Here is a 23,090-nt window from a genome sequence, read left to right on the forward strand (position 1 = left end):
CGCTCACCGCAACTAGAGAAAAGCCCACGGGCAGCAACAAAGACCCAATGCAGCCAAAATAAATGAATAAATTTATATTAAAAAAAGATACTATTAAAAAACAAAAGATCTGTGCCTACTGTGTGCCAGGCCCTGAGCCAAGCCTGTGACGTGCCTTAATTCTGTTTCTTGCTTTTCCTCTCTATTGACAATCTTAAGAACACTTTTCTATGGAAAAAAAAAAAAGTATATGGGGAGAACTTAGAACAAGGCCTGCATAGAAATAATAATTATGTGTGTATTTGCTATTTTATCACTATATTTTTACTCTGGAATATACCACCACCCCTGCACACGAGAAGTGGCCTTTCTGCACTGCTAGAGTAGGTCCTAAGCTCACGGCTAGAATAGCATCTCGGGCCCTCTGGAGCAGAGCAGCAGAGATGCCTCTGGTTTGGCACGTTGCTTCCACACAATGGCCTGTATTTCCTGTCTTCCCAGACCTAACCCACTCTCACCCCTTTATTTATTCTCATACATTTTTTTTGGTCACGCAGCCTGGCATGCATGGGGGAGCTTAGTTCCCCGACCAGGGATCTAACCCGCGCCCCCTGCAGTGCAAGCACCCGCGTCTAACCACTGGACGACCAGGGAAGTCCCCTCATTCTCATACTTTCAACAGCCTCTTCCGGATTGACTGACACATGAGGGTCAGTATCAAGTTATATTATTATCATGTTATATAATAATGTTAATGTATCAAGTGATAATCATTTTAATGCTCATTAACGCTAAGCTCATCTCGCCCAACCACTCCTCTGAGAAAACTGAGGTCCAGAGAGGTTGTCAGTGGCTCAAGGTGACCCAACCAGCGGGTGGCTGAGGCAGGGCTGGAACCCAGATCTCCCGGATTCGGCCTTCCCTGTATGACACCTGCACTCTCCTTGTTCTGCATTGGGCAAGAGACGCTTTTTACTTGTACCTTCTGCTCATCTCAGGTTGCCTATCATCCCGTTTTCTAAGGCCCTCACTCCTCTCTGCTGCACACAGGGAACCCAGGTCTGTCAGCACAGCCACTAGGCAGCTTCTCTGACCAGCCCGGGACGGCCCTTCCTCCTTCTCCTCAACTTATTTATTCTGTTCCGGTCTTGGCAGGACACTGACAAATCACTTGACTCACACATTTACCAAAAGATGTTTGTAGACGTTTATCCTTCTCTGAAACGCCTCCTGATCTTGGCGTTTCTATGCTGCTTGATAGCGTTGAGTATTTTTTTTTGTGGATGCTATAAGTTTCCATATGTTAGAAGTTGCCTTATACGTATTTGAACTCTCCCTGCTCCCTCAGCATATTTCCTTTTACTGCAAATATAGTCTCTTAACAGAATAACTCTCTATAAATCAGGTGTTTGGGATTAACATATACACGCTACTATATACAAAGATAGGTAAACAACAAGGACCTACTGTTTAGCCAAAGGCACTGTATTCAATACCTTGTAATAACCTATAAGAGAAAAGTATCTGAAAAAGTACATATATATATTTATATATATATATCTGAATCATTTTGTTCTACACTTGAAACTAACACAACATTGTACATTAACTATACTTCAAATAAAAAAATAAAGAAAACAGCCCAGAATAAATCTCTAACTCTGGGAATTTCAGGTACTGTGGCAAGCGAATTATAGAGATATTTTAAAGCAGGGTGTCAGTTTAAGAGTCACAATTTACACCTTATAGTTTCTAATACGATGCCCTGGGTGTACTGTTAAAAGCTGCTAAAGTTTTGTAAATGATAAATCGCCCTGCTTCAGTACTGCCGCCAAATTAATTCATTTGTGGATCTAGCAGTTATTTAAAGAGGGTTCGTGAAGTATGCTGGACTGTGTTAGGCCCCGAAGGCGTTTGAAACGAAGTTTGACATCTGCCTGTCTGTCTCCTTCTGGCTGCCTAGAAGGTGGATAAGATGGATGCAACTTGAGGAGGCATCCTTTGTTCCTGAGCATAGAAGGTGCATTGTGGAGCAGAAAGATACAGGAACTCTAGGCGATGCCGTACCAGCTCTGCATTGCTTATCTCCAGAATTCCTTTAAAAGAAAAGAAAAATAAACTTTTATCTTGTTTAAGCCACTATTATTTCTGGGCTCTGTTACTAGTTGCCAAATGCGAATCTTAACTGATACAGAAGTCCTTGAGGATTTTTGAGCAAGGGACTATTCTGATTGGTAGCTATGCAAGAGACGGATTCGGGGAGGGAGGTGTTCCAGGGCATACAAAGAGATAAAGTTGGCTTGGCAGGTGGGACAGATAGTGGGGGGAGACTTTGAATGAGGAGAATACACATCTTGCACAGGGTCATTGATTTTGTTTTTCTTTTCCCCAGAACACCTCCGCTCAACTCCAATTATACGGTGGTTACTTAAATATGTAGTTATTGAGTACTTTGCATTCTGTTCTTGTCCAGTGGCCTGAAAGCTCTGGAGACTGAGAAGATGGGTACTCTTTGTATCTTAAAAAGAAGCAGGCAAAAGCTGGGACAGGAAAAGAGTATCAGTGTTAGTAAAGTGAAGTTATTATGTTTTCAGAACTCCTGCAGGCATTTTCAAGGAAAGGAACTTTTGTTACATGGGATTGTCTAATCAAGATACATTTGAAATGTATCCACTAGTGGATAGCAACTGTAAATAATATTTAAAAAATATATCTTGGAGTACCTTTCAGAGTAAAAATAATTTTATGTGCTAAAACTTTCTAAAAGGGGAAAATTTTATTTTATTAACTTACTCTAGGACTTCCCTCGCGGTCCAGTGGTTAAGATGCTGAGCTTCCAGTGCAGGGGGCACGGGTTCGAACCCTGGTGGGGGAACTAAGATCTCACATGGCACGTAGCCAAAAAGAAAAAAAAACCCTACTCTAAGCTTCATGTAATCACGCAGAGTAGCAGCTGTCTCTTCATAGTAAACTTTTCATCTTGAGGTTGGGCAGGTAATTTCATACCTCTTAGATTAGAAGACATTTTACTATTATTTAAATGGCTTATAAAAACATGATAATGTAGCTATAATATAACATAACTTCCCTCTGAACTAGATGTACTAACTTAATATCGCAATCTCTGTTTCCTTAAAAATGGGTTGGCAGTTCCACAGTTCCTTCTAAATCTGGCTTGAACAGGGAATTAGAAGTCTTAATGCAACTACAAATGTCAAGGTCCCTTAAGGCAGTGGCCTTCAGCCTTTCTCCCCACTCCTCACGTGGAAGGGCAGATGTGCCCAGTATTACCTGGAAATTCTTGCTTGTTAATTATGTCCTACCACCATTTCCCCTCATTTGGAAAAAATACAATTAGAATGCAAGTAACTGAATAGATATTTGGTTGTAGCCTGGACCATCTGTTGCAAACTTCTATACTTTTTCTACCAACTCAATTTTAATAGTCACATAGGATTATTTCCAGTTTATAGTGAGAAGAAATACAAAAAATGATTCCAAATGTTAGGTTTTGAGTTACACCTCCCTGAAGTGCCTGGGTTGCATTTTGCTACAGTCTGCCTACAGGAAAAAAAACCCAATAGTCTGATAAGCAGATGTTTTCTCTCTACAGTTAAATAAATTATAACAGTGGCCAACATTTATGGAACACACAGTGTGTGCTGGGCATTTATCTACATTATTTCTTTTAATCCTGATGAAATTCTGAGAAGTAGCTGTATCGATGAGGAAACGGAGCCTGGGAGCTATTGCTCGAGGTCACATTAAGCCGCCGAAAAAGGGCTCAAATTTAGGTCCTGCTGACTCTCAGGCCGCCTTTAGAGACTGTCCTGTTATTCTTGTAAATAATCTCAGTGAGAACACAGCCAACTGGCTCAGGGCGACACGCGATCCCCAATCATTCTCTTTCACTTTCTGCCAGATTGGAAGACGGTCTTGTGATTAAATATTTCTGGCCAGCAATGTCTTGCCGTCTACGGAAAACTGATATTCCCAAATCTTTAATAATTGTTTCATTAGACACAAAAACAAAGCTCCTCGGAATGACTACAGGAATACCTCTGTATTTCTCTGTTACCTGTCTTTCCTCAGGCAAGATGGAAAGAACAGTATCAGTTTCCAAAGTTGCTCTGGGAAGAAGACAAACAGGGGATACTACTTAGTTATGATTTGTAGACACTTTTGGGGGGAGGCTACACCAACCACTGGACATTGTAAGGTTTGGAAGCCCCTTCTTAAGGGATGAAGGCCATCTTATGGCAGGAGAACCAGAGAAGGCCCAAGGAAGGCGATGGGTTGCCTGCTTGATTGATTGATAGACTGACTTGAGATAGGAAGTCCTTTTACTATGAACCGGCCTCTGAACCTCTTTTGCTTTTTAGCTCCAAATAGATTCAGGTGTTTCTCAAAGGCCACCTTCTTCTAAAGTAGGTAAGGAGCTGATCAAAAGCTTTATCTTTGCTGAACTCGTTTGGGTAGGTTTCTTCCCTCCTGCACCAGTTGCCTGGGAGGGGGTGTCCAGCTTCCTCTGGGGGAGGTGTCGGTAGATAACAGTAGCCAAGTGGTGTTGGCTAATTTGTTTATTTAGTGAGGGGTCTCATTAAAAAGTCATTTCCTTTGGGTGATTAAAGAGCTCCTAGGGAAATTTCCTCACCATCTGCTTTTCAGTTCCTGTTTTGGAGGGGATTCTATAAAGAATAATTAAGCCCTAGGTCTTCATTTCAGCCTGTCATTTGGGCCCCCAGGGTTTAAGCCCTGGAAAGCCCAATTGCTTTTCAGATGGGGTATACCCAGAGCAGGGCATGGGCAGTGGGGGCCGGTTGGAGGTGGATCTGATTAGTTGGCAGGCTTCCTCAGTGGCATGACCAACTTGTAAGTTGGGTCATTATTTTTGTGTAGGATGCCTAGCCTAACGTCTCCAAGCTTATGAGGGAAGCTAATAACTTCTCTTCATGCGGTTGTTGTCATGATCAACTGAAATAATATATCTGAAAGTGCTTTGAAAATCTCTCATTATAATGTGTGAAAACGGTGGCTAATGGGTGTGCTACGAAATGTCAGCCAAAGTTACCAGGAATGCAAGTTAATATTATGCCTATAAGGTTCTGGGACCAACTTGGATGTGTTGTGCGGGGCAGTGGTTCCCACACCTCCGAGCGGTCTGTGACACCAGTTGGGTGTCCTAGAGTTCTACTCAGTTCTGACTCTGTCTACCTGGAGAAAGCATCAGATTCCACGGCTTAAGGGCTCCATCCCACAAGACTGCTCCCCACCCCCCATCCTAACTTCAGACGCCAGTCACACTGTTATTACCTGTGCCTCTAACCGACTGGCTACAGATTGGAGGTTCCAGTGACCCCATCTTGGGTTCTACTGATTTGCTAGAGTGGCTCACAGAACTCAGGGAAACATTTTACTTACTAGATTGACTGTTTATTATAAAAAGATATAACTCAGGTACAGCCAGATGGAAGAGATGCAGAGGGCAAGGTCTGAGGAAAGGGGGTGGAGCTTCCATGCCCTCTCCCACTGTGCTAATCTCCCCAAACCTCCAGAGGTTCACCAACCTGGAAGCTCTTTGAACCCCATCCTTTTGGCTTTCTATGGAGACTTCATTACCTGGGCATGATTGATTAAATCATTGGCCACTGGTGATTGATTCAGCCTGGGGTTGGGGGGGCGTGAATAGAAGGGAGAGGAGAGGCTCTCCCACAGGACAGGGGGTGGGACTGAAAGTTCCAACTCTCTAATCACAGGGTTGGTTCCTCTGGCAACCAACCCTGCCCCTTAGATGCTTTCCAAGAGTCACCTCATTAACATAAAATAAGACACCTTGATCACTCATCATCTAGGAGATTTTAAGGGTTTTAAGAGTTCTGTGCCAGAAAAGGAGATGAAGACCAAATATATATTTCTTATGATATATCACAATATCACACACCTAATGGGAGGAAGCTGATTTATTCACACATGTGGCACCTTTTCAAAATACATCCTTCCCTTACCTGTTCACTGATATTCCTCAGCATCTATTCCCATCACTCCTTGCTGTCTCTCAGTTTGCATAGTATATTCATAGAAGTCCATTCTTCCATTCCGTTTTAGCATCTGGAGCATTGTATTTGTTTTCCTTGGTTGTTCTGTTCTGAGTGGAGACTACACATTATTCTTTACTTGGGGAACACTGAGAACAATTCAAAACTAAGGGCATGTTGTAACGCTACTTAATAATCTGATGTAACATGGCCCATGCTTGGGATAATAAGCATGTTTTCTTCATGGCTGGTGTGCTAGACCTGCTTCCTAGGGCCAGTGCCTCATTCCTCAGCACGATATATCTTAATTAACCAAATGAGAACCAGTCCATGCTGGTATGATGTAACTGCATTAGTGCTTAGCATAATCTATTCTGTGGTCGTCTGGCCGAGTCATTAAAAGAGCTAAAATAACGTATGCCCGTGGCGCTCATACGCGCTGCAAGGAGGCCCATTTGCACAAAGTTCAGGCAAATATCTATCAGGGAAGGAATTTGTATCAATCAGTTTTCTTTTTTCCTTTCCTTTTTCCTCCCAATAAAAATGTATTGAGCACCTACTGTATGCTAAGCATTAGGTATAAAAAACATTATTCAAGCCCTCAAGCCCTCCAGGAGCTCCGAGGGGTGTGTGTGTGTGTGTGTGTGTGTGTGTGTGTGTGTGTATGTGTGTGTGTGTGTGTGAAGTCATAGTATAATGAGTTAGAAACAATAAAATAGATTTGAACAAACTGCTGGGAGGGTACACATGGACAAAGGCAACTCTGGGAAAGTTTTGCTGAGGAAATGGGATTTTAAGTATTGAAGGATTGGTAGGAATTTGCCTACCGATCAAAAATCAACAAACAAAAAAGTAGAACTGTCCATGAGGCTGAACATAATCTATGAAATCATGTAGGAACATGACTGGGAAATATGACGTATAGGCTGGTGTTACTATGCTTGGGGTATACATTCTAAAGTGAGTAAGAAGAGTTGTTCCGTAAAAGAAGGAGATGCCGATCCTGGAAGAAAGGAGTAGAGCTGGACAAACAAAACAGGCAACATCCACCACAATCCCACCCCCCCATTCCTTGTCTAGTCAGTTCCTATAATGGCTCTTTCACAGAGGTCCTATGAATATCCTCTTTTTGCAGCTGAGAAAACTGAAGTTAAGAGAAGTTATGTAACTTGCTCAAGGTGAAATATTTTGAGTGATGGAGATTTTTGGATTAAAAAAATAGATTTACCTATTCACCAAAGCTATAGTTATCAAGACAGTGGTGTTTGTTGAAAGGATAGATACAAAGATCAATGGGACAGTATACAGAGTTCAGAAATAGATCCACCCATGTATTGTCAGTCTGTTTTTGACAAAAAAACAAAACCAATTTAATGTAGGAAGGATAGTCTTTGCAATAAATGGTGTTGAACAGATAACAACCATATGCGAAAAAAAGAAAAGAAAAGAAAACAAAGCAGAGGAAGGGGAAAGAGGAAGAGGAGGAAGAGGAAAAGAATCTCAACCCATACCTTTTATCTTATGCAAAAATCACCTCAAAATGGATCATATATCTAAATGCAAAATGTAAAACTATAAAGCTTCTAGAAGAAAACACAGGAGAAAATCATGACCTTGGATGAGGGAAAGGATTCTTAAATACGACGCTGAGAGCATGATCCATGAAAGAAAAAAATTTGTAAATTGGACTTCATCAAAATTAAAAACTTTTGATGTGTGAAATACACCGTTAAGAGAAAGAAGAGACAAGTCACAGACTAGGAGAAATATTTTAAGATCACATACCTGACAAAAGACTTACATGCAGAATATATGAGAACTTTCAAAACTTACCAATAAGAGAACAAGCAACCCAATTAACATTGGCAAAAGATTTTGAACAGATACTTCATGAATGGTGAATAAGCACATGAAAATATGCTCAGCATCATTAGTAATTAGGGAAATTAAAACCACAGTGAGATAATACCACACATATTAGAATGGATAAAAACCCAACCCAAACCAAACCAAACTGAAACAAAACAAAAAACTGACAATACTAAATGCTGGCAAGGATGTAGAGCAACTGGAACTCTCATACATTCCTGGTAGGAGTGCAAAATGGTACAGCCACTTTGGGAAAGAGCTTTTCAGTTTCTTATAAAGATAAACATACATTTACCATATGACCCAGTAATCCTAGGTGTTTACCCAAGAGAAATGAACACTTAGGTTCACACTAAAAAACTGTACATGAATGTTTATTGCAGCTTTATTCATAATCACCAAAACTGGAAACCCACATGTCCATCTACAATTGAATGGATAAACAAACTGTGGCACATCCATACAATGGAATGCTACTCAGCAATAAAAATGGAAGAACTATTGGTACATACAACAACATGGGTGAATATCAAATGCATTTTGCTCAGTGAAAGGAGCCAGACCCAAAAGACTGCAGATCATATGATTCCATTTATGTAGCATTCTCAGAAAGGCAAAAGCAAAGAGATGGAGACTGGATCAGTGATTGCTGTGGGCTTGGGGTGAGAAGATGTGCTGGTTACACAGGGGCAGCACCAGGGGATTATTTGGGCTGATGTAACTCTTTTGTACCTTGGTGGTGATGGAGGCATCACGCTGCTGCTTCACTTCTGAGTCAAGAGAAAATACGCACACATTTTTCCAGTCTAGGGAGCTAACAGTGAGAAATCTTAATTTCTGCTTTTTGACTAAATTGAAATATCATACCTACCAGTTGAATTCTCTCCAAGGGCTTTTGACCTTTTTGAGTACAAGTTGGAAATTCAGTCATCAACAAGCCTAGATGCCTAAAAAATTCCATCATAGGTAAGATGTGGCATGTAGAATAATGGTTCCCCAAATATGTCTACATCCTAATCCCTGGAACCTGTGAATATGTTACCTTAAGTGACAAAAGGGTCTTAATGTTTAATGATTAATGTTAAGGACCTTGAGATGGGGAGAAGATCTCGGATTATCCAGGTTGGCTCAATCTAATCAAATGAATCCTTAAGGGCTTCCCTGGTGGCGCAGTGGTTGAGAGTCCGCCTGCCGATGCAGGGGACACGGGTTCGTGCCCCGGTCCGGGAAGATCCCACATGCCGCGGAGCGGCTGGGTCCGTGAGCCGTGGCCGCTGAGCCTGCGCATGCGGAGCCTGTGCTCCGCAACGGGAGAGGCCACAGCAGTGAGAGGCCTGCGTACCGCAAAAAAACAAAACAAAAATAAAACAGAGAACCTTTCCAGCTGTGGTCAGAGGGCAGCACGACGATGGAAGAGTGGTCCCTCCCTCTTTCCCATCCTTGCTCTGTTTTTTCTCCACAGTACTTATCACCATGTCGTAGGTAGAATAATGGCTCCCAAAAGATGCACACATCCTAATCCCCAGATTCTGTGCTTACGTTTTATCACATGGCAAAGGGGAGTTCAGGTTGCAGATGGAATTAAGTTTGATAATTTGCTGACCTTCGAGTAGGAAGATTATTTTGTGTAATGCAAGTGGACCCAATGTAATCACATGGATCCTGAAAAGTGGAAGAGGAAGGCAGAAGACGTCAGAGTGAAGTGATGAGAGGACTCGATTTGCCCTCGTTGGCTGTGCAAATGATGGAAGGGGCCACGAGCCAAGGAATGCGGCAGCCTCTGGAAGCTGGAAACGGCAGGGAAAAGGATTCTCCCCTGTCAACACCTGGATGTCAGCCCAGTGAGACGTGTGTTAGACACCTAGCCCACAGCACTGCAAGAGACTTTGTGTTGTTTCAAGCCACCAAGTTTGTGGTAATTTTTTTTAAAGATTTCTTTTTTCAAAAATGTGGACCATTTTTAAAGTCTTTATTGAATTTGTTACAATCTTGCTTCTGTTTTATGTTTTGGCCTCTTAGCCGTGAGGCATGTGGTATCTTAGCTCCCCAACCAGAGATCGAACCCGCACCCCCTGCACTGGAAGGCGATGTCCTAGCCATTGGACCGCCAGGGAAGTCCCTGTGATAATTTGTTAACAGCATCAATAGAAAATGTGTTATTCTTAAGCATGAGGGGAAAATATTAAGAGTAGGGAACGACTTGGTTTCCTGGTCCCTCAACCCTCAACTCTAGGCAGGAGATCTATTTGTCCACTTTCAGAATCAGTCTCATTGCCACGGGAATCAGTTCTGATGCTGGCGGCAAACTTACGGGATGTTTATTGAGTATAAGATTTACTGAGTATTAAACTGAACTGTGCCTGTTCCCAGTATGACTGAAAATCCTTTCCCAGCTCCTGGCCTCCCCTTCACAGGTGATGTGGCCTCATTTGAACCCAGTTTTAGGTCATGTCTGCCCCTGCCTCAAGATTCACGTTCCTGATCTGGAACTTTCTTTCCACCAGACATCACTAAAAACTTGTACCTACCTAGACCCATGCTTGCTTCACCCTGACATAATTTTTTCTTCCCTCCACTTCTTGCCAGCTTGGAATTTTGCTTTATGCCTGTGTGACACGGGGAACACATATTAAAAGCATGTCCTGGCAATACCTCCCTTCTTGTCTACAAGGAAGAATGAATGCTTTGTGCATTCGGCTCACTAGAGGGCCTTTGTTGAAATAAGCAGGGTGATTGGCAGTGAGGAAAATTAAAATGCTGAGAGGAGACAGAATTATTCTACCCACCACAGAATGGGGAAGAAAATTTTATTACAATCTTGAAGAGAAGAGGAAGTAGAGTTGGGTGAGCTCTAAGCTGCGGAACTTTTGAGGAAAGAAACTCAAAGATATTTCAAAGGAAGGTTTCCTATGTAATATGTAAAGCAATCTTCTCTTTGCTTCCCTAAGAAATACTCAGTAAGCGCTGGATTTGTGGCAGACAGGATGCATGAAGCCCTGAGTTTGGCTTTTGGGCAGAGGCAAGATGACCCTATATAGCCCGAGTGGTTTCAGGTGGTAAGAGTGAGGCAAAAGGGAAGAGAGGATGCAAAGTAGTCTTTGAATAGCAGGTCTTTCATTAGGTGTATTTGCTCAGGACTCAGGAATTCTTCAGAAAGGTTTCAGGAAGAAGCTACACCTCAGAGGAGTCCAAGAAAAACGGCAAGAAGAGGGCATCTATCTGCCTGCTTCCTCCTGCTTCCCTTTCCCTTGGCCACAGTTCACCCTGCGCGGAGCTAAGTCCTCTGAACTCCCAGGTGGCCATCATCTGGCCACTCTGTGACCATTTGGGAAATTAATTTCACACCTTGTGGTGTGGCGATTTCATTCAAGTCTGGAAGTGAGGAGTGAGTCGCATGGTGGGGATGAAAAGGGAGAACAGAAGGGGTAATGGAAGGAAGCTGAGAAGGCTAAAAACACTTGTCTCTGTAATTGAGCCAAACTTGTATTTAAATCTTGCTGCAAACTGTAAATGTTTTTAAGTACATGGCCAATAAATGTATGAACTAAAGTGTTTTCATAAAGACATATGGAAAACTATTTGAAAGAGTGGGAAATCATTTCCTAATGCTAATGGATAATGCCAGAGAAATCTAAGCTTCAGACTTTCGGATTATAACCGTGGCACCTCAGTCCCACCAGGTAGCGGCTTCTACCAGCAGCTTTTTTTTTTTTTTAATCAAGTTATTCCATTGTATACAGAGTGAAGTAAGTCAGAAAAAGAAAAACAAATATCGTATATTTGCAAAGCAGAAATAGAGACATAGATGTAGAGAACAAACGTATGGACACCAAGGGGGGAAGGGAGGGGTGGGATGAACTGAGAGATTGGGAGTGACATATATACACTATGTCATTGATACTTTGTATAAAACAGATAACTAGTGAGAACCTAGCGTATAGCACAGGGAACTCTACTCAATGCTCTGTGGTGACCTAAATGGGAAGGATATCCAAAAATGAGGGGATACAGGTATACGTATGGCTGATTCACTTTGCTGTACAGCTGAAACTAACGCAACATTGTAAAGCAACTATACTCCAGTAAAATTTTTTTAAAAATCAAGTTATTTAATTATCCAAGTCATACATACGTATATTTTACTAGTAAAAGAAATTCAAACACTGCCTTTCAGGGGAAGGGAGTTGCATTAGTGTGACACCTGGCTTTTTTTGGCCCTTTCTTAACTCTGCCCTGAACTGAAGGAGGGCATGATTTAATTGGCAAATTTGGGGGAAGTAAAGTGGACTTGTGTAACTCATTCCTGCCCACTTTCCTCTTTGGCACCCAGCTAGCATGAGGTCCGCTGTAGGAGCAGCTGACGCTCCCACCCTCAGTGAGGCAAGTCTACCTTGGATCAGAGTTGCTGCCTCTTATTCTGGGGCCTCGTGTCAGGAAGCTCTTCTCTCATAGTAAACCGAATCCTGCAACCCAGCTTTATTAGGAATTAAGTAATCATTTGGTTTTCTTTTTCCATTCCGTTATCTTATTTCGTAATTTGTTTTGAACTCAGAAAAGGAGGAAGGGTGCTTTCGATTGGATACCCCTTCAGTGTTCCCACTTTTGATGCGTTGGCCAGAAAATTGGTATATGACAAATAAGGAGGTCAGGGAGAAGCAAACGAGTACATGTAGAGTGATCGAGGCTTCTAGAGTGGCAAAGGATTGGCATTGGCCCTGGGGTCTTGTTCTTGAGTGTGTGTGCAGGACATTTTGATCCATTTTTTTTTAATTGAAGTGTAGTTGATTTACAGTGTTGTGTTAATTACTGCTGTACAGTGAAGTGATTCAGTTATACATACATATACCTTCTTTTGTGAAATATTCATTATGGTTTATTACAGGATGTTGAATATAGTTCCCTGTGCTATACACTGGGATCTTGTTGTTTATCCATTCTATATATAAAAGCTTACATCTACTAACCTCAGCCTCCCACTCCATCCCTTCCCCAGCCCTCTCCCTCTTGGCAACCACTAGTCTGTTCTCCAAGGACATTTTGATCTTGGCAGTTTGTATAGGCTTATATTGGACCAGGTAGTTTTCTATGATGGTGCAGTTGGCTCTTAAGAGATGTGGCTGGGGAAAAAGACCTTGGAAAAGCCACTCAGAGGTTGTAAGAGGGCCTTGGCATGAGCACAGGGACCAGGAGAGGAACGTATCAGGGGCCAGCGGGCTGAAGAGGCCTTAATAAGCAGTTACAGCTGGGGCAAGGATTCAATTATAAGGAGAAAGAAACAGTCTTTTCATATACCGTCCTTTTAGATATTGAAGGAGCAAGAAAATATTTGCTGTTTTTAAACCATGGGGCAGCTGGGTTCTCTCTGGACCACAGAGCATTAGCGAGAGATTAATTTTCAGTGTGCTAGTGCTAAGCCTAGGTAGGTAATATAAACAAACAGCCCGACTTTAAATTCCGCTTTTATGTTGTTTTGAACCATCTTCAAGGGCAAAAGAGGGCGGAGTAGATGGACTAAGTTTGAATTCATGTGGCTCAGGAATTACTCCCTCTATTTTTGTCCTCAAGGCTGCTAGAAACCGGTTATTTAGATATGAGGGAGAAATCGTCCCCAGGTGATGGTTTTCTTAAGCCTAAGGAATTCCACAGAAGGAGGCAGTGGAAAGAGCCATTGCAGCACAGGAAGAAAAATGTTTACTGGTTATTGTGGGAGTTCTGTTAGAATTCACCTTCATGACAACACTGCAGTGCCGGCACCTCAAGTTCAAAAAGGATGGGAAAATGAAAAGGTTTTTTTTTTTTTTTTTTTGCTGTATGCGGGCCTCTCACTGTTGTGGCCTCTCCCGTTGTGGAGCACAGGCTCCGGACGCGCAGGCTTAGCGGCCATGGCTCAGGGGTCCAGCCACTCCGCAGCATGTGGGATCTTCCCGGACCAGGGCACGAACCCGTGTCCCCTGCATCGCCAGGTGGACTCTCAACCACTGTGCCACCAGGGAAGCCCTACCACATGTAGTTACAAAATTTTTTCTTGGGATGAGAACTTTTAAGATCTATTCTCTTAGCAACTTTCAAATATACAATACAGTATTATTAACTATAGTCACCATATTGTACATACATCCCTGAGACTTATTTATTTTATAAGTGGAATTTTGTACCTTTGACCACCTTCACCCATTTCACCACACCACCACCCCTGCCTTTGGCAACTACCAATCTGTTCTCTGTGTCTACGAATTCATTTTTTAAAAATTCCACATATAAGTGAGATCATATGGTATTTGACTTATTTCACTTAGTATAGTATATAATCTATCTATCTCACATTTTCTTTATTCATTCATCCATTGATAGGCATTTAGGTTGCTTCCATGTCTTGGCTATTGGAAATAATGTTGCAGTGAACATGAAGTGCATACATCTTTTCAGGTTAGTGTTTCATTTCCTTCAGATAAATACCCAGGAATGAAATTACTGTATCATATGGTAGTTATATTTTTAATTTTTGGGGGGAACCTCCATACTGTTTCCCATAGTGGTTGTATCAGTTTACATTCCCACCAACAGTGCACAAGGGTTCCCTTTCTTCTGCATCCTCACCAATGCTTGTTATTTCTTGTCTTCCTGATAATAGATATTCTAACAGGTGTGAAGTGGTATTTCACTGTGGTTTTGATTTGCATTTCCCTGACGATTATTTCCAGGTTCCTTTGTACATATTATTATTAGACTAGTGTAATTTTGTCATTTAATCTCATTGCTGATCCTCTGATATGCTACATGGACTATACGGGTAGGAATAATAAAAAAGTTATAGAAAAATGAATGAAAGTTTAGCCTTGGATACAGAATGGCATTGAACTATTTAATTAATGCATACTAGGGAACTCTTTTGGAACTTTTCATGAGCAAAATCTCTCTTTCCTACTAGTGTCCCTGGGAGGGTACAAAGTTGGTTGACACAAGAGGGAAAGGTAGCCTCAAGAAAATGGGGCAGGACTGTTCTGATAGGCTGCCAAGATTCTCTCCTGAAGATGTGAGACACACTTCTGGTTGACATAGGCTTAATGGCTAAACCAATGGTTTAAGGGAACAAGAATCAAGGGAATATCAGTGGGGAATCATTCTTAACCAGCTATTGATACTACCTCTGTCCTAGGCTGAATAATGTTTCCCCAAACTTGTCCACATCCTAATCCCCAGAACCTGTGAATATGTTACCTTGTACAGCAAAAAGGACTTTGCAGACATGCTTAAGTTAAGGATCCTGAGGTTGTCCCAATGTAACGGAACAGACTTGGTTGGTATTACTATTTTCTAATTGGGAGGCCCTGTAGGAACTGCCCCCATTCTAGTGAGATGTAGCTTAATTTGCTAAAAGATCCTGGATAACCTGGTTGTTCCAATGTAATCACAAGGGTCCTTATAAGAGGAACACAGGAGGAGCAAGAGTCGGAGAAGAGGGTGATGTGATGACAGAAGCAGAGATGGGAGCGATGAGCTTTGGAGATGGAAGAAGGAGCCACGAGTCAAGAAATACAGGTGGGCATAGAACCTAAAAAAGGCAAGAAAGCAGATTTTCCCCTTAGGGTCTCCAGAAGGAACCATCCCTACCAACACCTTGACTTTAGCTCAGTGAAATGGATTTTGGACTTCTGACTTCTAGAGCTATAAGAGAATAAATTTGTGTTGTTTCAAGCAACTGTGTTTGTGGTAATTTGTTACAGTGGCAATAGTACATGAATACATCTTCCATGGGACAAAGTTTAGTACATCTGTGTTTTTGGAGAGGGTGACTTAATCTGATTGGTGAATTCTGGAATAATAAACAGAGCACAATTAGCTTCATTCTCCTTCCTCTTTGGGAGCCAGTCAGGCAGAGAATGCACAGTTCTATTTCTTGCAGGACAGAATGCCATCCATATGATGAGACCTGCTCCAGTCGGTGCTGCTGGGCCAGGCTGGTTAAGTTTATATAATTCTGTGGCTCAGTATTAGTAAGCTCATCTGGCTTTCATGCTAAGCTACATTCCCCAGTAGCTGTATCAGAATAAGGTGATATTTTGGCCTCCACAGACCACTTCTTTGTCTTATTTCTCTCATTATACATACCTTAAGTGTGGTGAAAAAGTGAATTTGAAGATAATGGATTGAAAAAAATGATACAATCTTCTCTTCAGCTCCAAATTTCTATAAGTAATGGAAAAGATAAATGAAGAAAATCACAGCTGCATGGGAAATAAGAGAGGAAATTTCTAGGGACCAGACACTGTGACATATCCCTGCATGACACAGAATCCTGGAGACAAACCAGAGCTAAAACTAGAACAGTGGGACTTCCCTGGTGGCGCAGTGGTTAAGAATCTGCTTGCCAATGCAGGGGACGCAGGTTCAAGCCTTGGTCCAGGAAGATCCCACATGCCGTGGAGCAGCTAAGCCCGTGCACCACAACTACTGGGCCTGTGTGCCACAACTACTGAAGCCTGCGCCCCTAGAGCCCATGCTTTGTAACAAGAGAAGCTGCCGCAATGAGAAGCCTGCACACCACAATGAAAAGTAGCCCCCACTCGCCTCAACTAGAGAATGCCCACGTGCAGTAACAAAGACGCAGTACAGCCAAAAAAAAAAAAAAAAAAAAAAAACTAGAACAGTGGCTATTGCTGGAAAATGTAGTAGGGACACCAAGAATGTTCCTTGCCCTAAAGTGATGGATGCTAGCAGCAGGAAGAAGTTCAAAGGTAACCAATAAATCGATCAATTCAGGTACTGCAGCAGGACTATCTAGATACTTTGATTGCTGCTCACCACTACTTTTCTATCCCTTCAGTCAAACAACAGTGATGGTGGTTTCTATCTTCAGCGAAGAAAAATGGGTAGGAGGGTGGCAGCAAGAAAGATAAGGCAGTGCCCCACCCCCAGTGTCTGGCAATACCTGGAGGAGTGGGGAACACCCATATCAGAACATCAGCCTTCAAGGTATACCCAGTGGTAAATTCTGTGCTTCTTTAGAAAAGGCTAAGAAAACAGATGCAACATAGATCTAACAGGAAATGTCCATTAAAGAGATGAGTGAAAAATCAAGATAATGGCCAAAAGAATGCCACCATGAAAGAGAGATAAGAAACCCAACAGATGATAAAACTTCTATCTGACAAAATAGAGTTAATAGGGCAAGAAGATTAAGGCTTTGAAATAGTGTGATTTGTGTCATCAAATGGGAAAACTTAACACACATATAAATAAGAATAAACAAGGATTGTGGAAGTCGATTGTTGAGATAATTTAATAGAAAGGCCAAATTAATTTACTGAGGAACAAATTAATGAACTGGAAGACAGAGCTATAAAATTCTCCCAGAACATAGACCAAATAGGAAAAAGATAAAATGTATGAAAGAAAAATCAAGAGATGTGGAAGATAGATCCAGAATTCTAACTTTCATTTAATAAGAATTCTAGAAAGAAAGAATATGGAGTAGGGAAGGGAAGCAGAACATTTAAATAAGAGAATTCTGTCCTCAGATCGAAAGGTCCCTACAAAATCCCTACAAATAGTGTGAGATTTGTGACAGAAAAGATAAAAAGATAAATCTTAAAATCTTCCAGAAAAAAAACAAAACAGATAGACTGCCTACAAAGGAAGGAGCATCAAATTGACATCAGACTTCTCATCAGAAACACTGAATTGAAAAATAAAAGTGCAAAATATTATCTTCACAGTTTTAAGAGACAGTAACTTTTAATTTAGGATTCTATTAGGCCCAATCAAACAGAAGAAAGAGATGGAGAAACTTTTCCTACCAGACTTCCACCTTTAATATGAAGCTATGGTTATTAAAACAGTGTGATATTAGTGCATGAATGGACGATTGGACAATTAGGAACAGAGCAGACCCATCTATCTATGAAAACATGACTTATATAAAACTGACACTCTGGATCTATAGGGAAAAGATGAACTATTATATCCGAGATGCTGGGATAACCGATTATACAAAATTATATCTCTAGCTCAGCTCATACACCCAAAATGAATTTCAGTTAAGAACCCAAAGTGTAAAGCAATTTTTAGAAGAAAAAACTAGAGAATATTTTTATGGTCTTGCCTTTTAAGGTGAAAGAAAGCCAAAATCACAAAGGAAGAGGTTGATAATTTCAACTACATTAAAATAAAAAAAAAGTTGTTTATTAAAAGACATCATAAAAATTGATTGTTGTTACAAAAACTTACAATCTGAAAGAAGATATTTGTAACATATATGTTACACAAGGATTAGTATCCAGATTACATAAAGAACTCCTACAAATCAATAAAATACAAGTAACCCACTGGGAAAAAAGAGACAAAAATTAAAAAATTCACAGAAAAGAAAAACCAAATCACAAATCATAGGATGATGAACCTTACTAGGAATTATAAAAATGAAAATAAAAACCAAGTTCAATTTTTAGCCAGTTTGGCAAAAATAAATATAAATGTGAAGATGCCGATTGCTGGTGAGAGTGTGGAGCCATAGGACCTATTATGCACCCCTGGAAGGAATATAAATTGGTATGTCCACTTTGGAGAACAATTTGGTAATGTCTAGAAGAGTTATTAATGCACATAATCTAGGGCCTAGGATTCCACTCTGAGGCATGTACTCTAGAGAAACTCTTGCCATAGTAAGTCAGTAAGACTTGGACAAGAATGTTCAGAGCAGCATAGTAAAAGTAAAAAAAAAAAAAGAAACATATATTAGAAATATACATCAATAGGAAAATGAATAGTTAAATTGGATTCATTAATAAAGATTACTACAAAAGAACCTGATTAGATTATGATTAAACTTGAGCTACACATTCAGTATAGGGATGGCTTTTGCAAATATATTGAATGAAAAAAGCAAATTGCTAAAAAAGATATTGAGTAAGATACTGTTTATATAAAATTTAAAACAGGCAATTGAATACTATATACTGATTCACATTAAATACGTAGTACTTAAAGCATAATAAAATGCATGGAGTGATAAGCACCAAATGCAGGATAGTGTTTACCACTAGCGGTAAAAGAGGAGGATGTGATCACCAAGGAAACAGATCAAAAGAAGTAACTATAGAGGATTTGATCAGACCATTGAAATCTTAAACATATATGCAAACATATACATATATATGGACGTATCAGCAAGAAGAGAAACAGCATTCTTTTCAAATACACATAAAACATTCACAAAAACTGAGCACGTTTTTCAAGTTGTATACCATGGGTGACTGAATGGGATCCTCCAGAATGGGCCAGAGGCTTTTGGGGACTGTGACCTGACTCCCACTGGCATTGTTTTTTTTTTTTTTTTTCTGGCCACACCATGGGACATGCGAGATCTTAGTTCCCTGACCAGGGATTGAACCCCTGCCCCCTGCAGTGGAAGCGTGGATTCTTAACCACTGGACTGTCAGGGAAGTCCCTCACTAGCATTCTTATCTGGGACTCTCAATTCCTTTTGGTTTACCCCAATTAGATGCACAAATATGGTTTTCCACATGTGTCACAATACCAAAAAATTTGGGAAGCAGGTACTTGACCAGAAAGAAAATCTTGACAGACTTCAGGCCACGTGCAATGATTACACTGTAATAAAATCAGAAACTGAGGATAAAAAGAACCATCCCCAAAGCTATATACACACTTAACAATTAAAAATCAAAACAGACATCTAAATAAATCTTGGATTAAAGAGAAAGTAATGATAGAAGTTACAAATTATTTAGAATTGAACAAAAACCCGTGGAATGGGATGAAAGAAGAAAATCTCTGTAGGTTTAAACAGATTTTTAGAAAATGAGAAAGACTGAAAATAAATGCCTAGGCTTTTAACCCAAGAAGCTAGGAAAAACAAAACAAACAAACAAAAAACAAAGAAAGGAAAAGAAAAAAAAAAGATAAAATGGGAAACTAATGAGGGCACATACTTATATTCTATATTTTTATTAGCTAAATCTGGCAACCCTAAATGAATAAAAATGAAGAACCGGTTTTTTGAGAAGAAAAAGCAATTAGATAAATTTTGTTAAGTTTAATCAACAGAAAGGAAAAAATAAAATTAATGCTGGGATTAAAAAAGAGACATAATACTGATATAGAGGAGATTTTAAAGAATGTTATATATAACGTATAACAATATATTTTAAAAAGCGAACAATTATTGAAGACTACCTAAATTTTAAAAACTGAATCCGCAAGAAGTGGAAACCTGACCAGGCCAATAACCACAGAAGAAATGGAATGGTTGTCTAAGAAATACCCACCAAAAAGGCATATGGAACAAATGTTTTACAACGAATTTTCCCAAGTAGTCAAGGAACAGATAATCCCCATCCTCTCCAAGTCTTTCCAGAGCACAGAATGAAATGGAAAGCTATGTGATTCATTTTATAAGCCCGACTTAACTCTGATACCAGCAAGGACAAAGACAGCATAAGAAAAGAAACAGGCCCAATCACGTATGGAACACAGAAGAATCAATCACTCAAGAACTAGATTTAATTTAGATGTATTCTGAATGAATAATGCATCGTGACTGATTAGAATTTATCTTAGAATGCAAGAAGAGTCTCAGTGAGAATGTGACTCATTCACTCTGTTAACAGATTCATTCAACAGATGCTTATTGAGCTCCTATTACATGCAAGGCACAGTGCTGGGAGCTGGGAAAACAGCAGTAAACCAACAACCTTTTTTTTTTTTTAAAATTTAAATCAACTTTGTTTACAAAAACACTACTGCAAGAATCACAATTCTATAGCTTTTCCATTTGGGTAAAAATATAATCACTTAAGTAACAGCAATTTCCTAAATTAAAAATGAGCCACAGTTCAAAATTAATTTTGAAAAGAGATTTTTTAAAAAAGTCTCTGGTTCAGAAGGAGGTTTGATTGAAAGCTGCATCAGCCCGGAAGAGCACCCACTCTGTCAGGATAAAGAGATAGTGCAGTGATACAGTACATGGGGTAGTAAAAGGAGGCAAACATTTGGTGGATGGGTATGTCTCATCACTGCTAAAAGATATGGTAGGCCAGGGAAAAGTCCTTTGGTGGGAAGGATTCTGGAGTGGTCTGTACATGATTTCTGGAGAAGCAGGAGGAAGAAGAGGTCCCTTGGGCCTGCTGGCAACAAGGAACCACAAATTAGAGAATGAGGCATGTGATGGTTAGTTTTATGGGTCAACCTGACTAGTCTCTGGTGCCCAGTTGTTTGGTCAAATACCAGTCTAGATGTTGCTATGAAGGTATGTTTTAGATGTGATTTACATTTAAATCGATAGACTTTGAGTAGAGCAGATTACTCTCCGTAATGTGGGTGGCCTCATCCAATCAGCTGAAGGCCTAAAAAGCAAAGAATGAAGTTTTCCAAAGAAGAGGCAAATCTGCCTCAAGATTGCAGTGTCTACCCCTGTCTGAGTTTCCTGCTTGCACATTTCACACTCAAAATTGCAACATCAATTCTTCTCTGAATTTCTAGCCTGCCAGCCTCTTCTACAAATTTCAGACTTGCCAGCACCTGGAATCCTGTGAGCCAATTCCTTAACTCTTTCTCTCTCTCTATATCCTACTGGTTCTGTTTCTCTGGAGAATCGAAACACAAGGCAGAAGAACGAACTCTGAGAGCAAAGGGGAGACTCTGAATGGAAAGGCATGAAAATATCTGCTCTCAGATGAAGCTGACCCGGTGGTGAAGATCTATATTGAAGGACACTCTCTGCGAGACTGAAACAGCACAAGCTTTATTCAATGACCATAGAATGGGGCTTCCCTGGTGGCGCAGTGGTTGAGAGTCCGCCTGCCGATGCAGGGGACATGGGCTCGTGCCCCAGTCTGGGAAGATCCCACATGCCGCGGAGCGGCTGGGCCCGTGAGCCATGGCCGCAGAGCCTGCACGTCTAAAGCCTGTGCTCCGCAACAGGAGAGGCCACAACAGTGAGAGGCCCGAGTACTGCAAAAAAAACAACAACAACACACACACAAAAAAACAATGACCATAGAATGAAGAACTGGGAACTTAGTTTGCAAATCAACTTCTCATCAGGGGTGATCAAAGCAAGATTTTTAAAGGTAGGGTTAATGAGGGGGAAGCATAAGCATTGTTTTTTTGGGAATAGGTGGGGTTCTTCCTGGAACTGAGGTGCCACCTCTTTTTCTACTTTCTATGGTCCACTACTTCCTGTCATGGCGGCAGGTGGGTACGTCATTTAGCATGCTAATGTATGCTAATGGGGCTCAAGGCCTATTGGAGATCAGGTCTTCCACCATCTTGGGTTTAGCGTGTTCTAACCAGTTCTGGTGGCCTCCTGTTTTTCTCTTCTGGTGGTTTCCTGTGAGACAAAGGTAACACTTCCCCACAGCTTACATTCCCTCAGGGAAGCGGGGGTTAGGATCTGAGGCTAACATGCATGGTAACATTTCTACTAGGAACAGTTTCCCGAAATTTATTTTGACTATCATTCCTCACTCACTGAGCCTTATTGAAGTGTGTTGAGATGGACTGACCTCATCTCCAGCTCCGTTGCTGCCTGGATTAACTTAAGCCAATCAGCATATCCAGTCACCCAGCCCACAGTGACTAGTTCAGAGATCAGCATGACCAGAGTCCATAAAAGACAAGAAGAAATTCACTCACTGCGGCTTCTGGGAAAGATGTCAGGGTAATTAACCTTCCTTTGGGAAGGAGATATTAAATTTCTACTTCTTACTATTCACAAATATTAATTAAGGTCGTATTAAGAACCTAGAAGAGTCTATTATTATTAGAAGATACAGAAAGGCAAAAGCCATACTGATACGTTGATAATTTGATTACATGATGTCAGGGCTACAAAACATCATGAGTAAAATTAAAAGACAAGCAACTTAGGGACTTCCCTGGTGGCGCAGTGGTTAAGAATCCACCTGCCAATGAAGGGGACACGAGTTCGATTCCTGGTCTGGAAAGATCCCACATGCCGCAGAGCAACTAAATCCATGAGCCACAACCACTGATCCTGCACTCTAGAGCCCGCGAGCCACAACTACGGAAGCCTGTGTGCCTAGAGACCATGCTCTGCAACAAGAGAAGCCACCGCAATGAGAAGCCTGCGCACCGCAACGAAGAGTAGCCCCCACTCGCCGCAACTAGAGAAAGACAGCGCGCAGCAACAAAGACCAACACAGCCAAAAATAAATTAATTAAAAA

The 23,090-nt window shown here is 41.0% G+C and overlaps 1 pseudogene across 1 annotated transcript in view; it reads left to right on the top strand.

Moving 5' to 3' along the window:
- The window catches only part of LOC149747951 (uncharacterized), a 34,575-nt pseudogene extending 13,063 nt beyond the window's left edge, over positions 1-21,512 (top strand). Inside the window, exon 2 of the transcript XR_016394872.1 lies at positions 537-21,512. The product of XR_016394872.1 is annotated as an uncharacterized LOC149747951 (transcript). The remainder of the gene's footprint in view (positions 1-536) is intronic.
- Positions 21,513-23,090: the final 1,578 nt, after the last annotated feature.

Source organism: Delphinapterus leucas, chromosome 11 (genome assembly GCF_059928025.1).
Source record: "Delphinapterus leucas isolate spDelLeu-1000000601 "Yukka" chromosome 11, BTC_Dleu_Yukka2, whole genome shotgun sequence".
Lineage (NCBI taxonomy): Eukaryota > Metazoa > Chordata > Mammalia > Artiodactyla > Monodontidae > Delphinapterus > Delphinapterus leucas.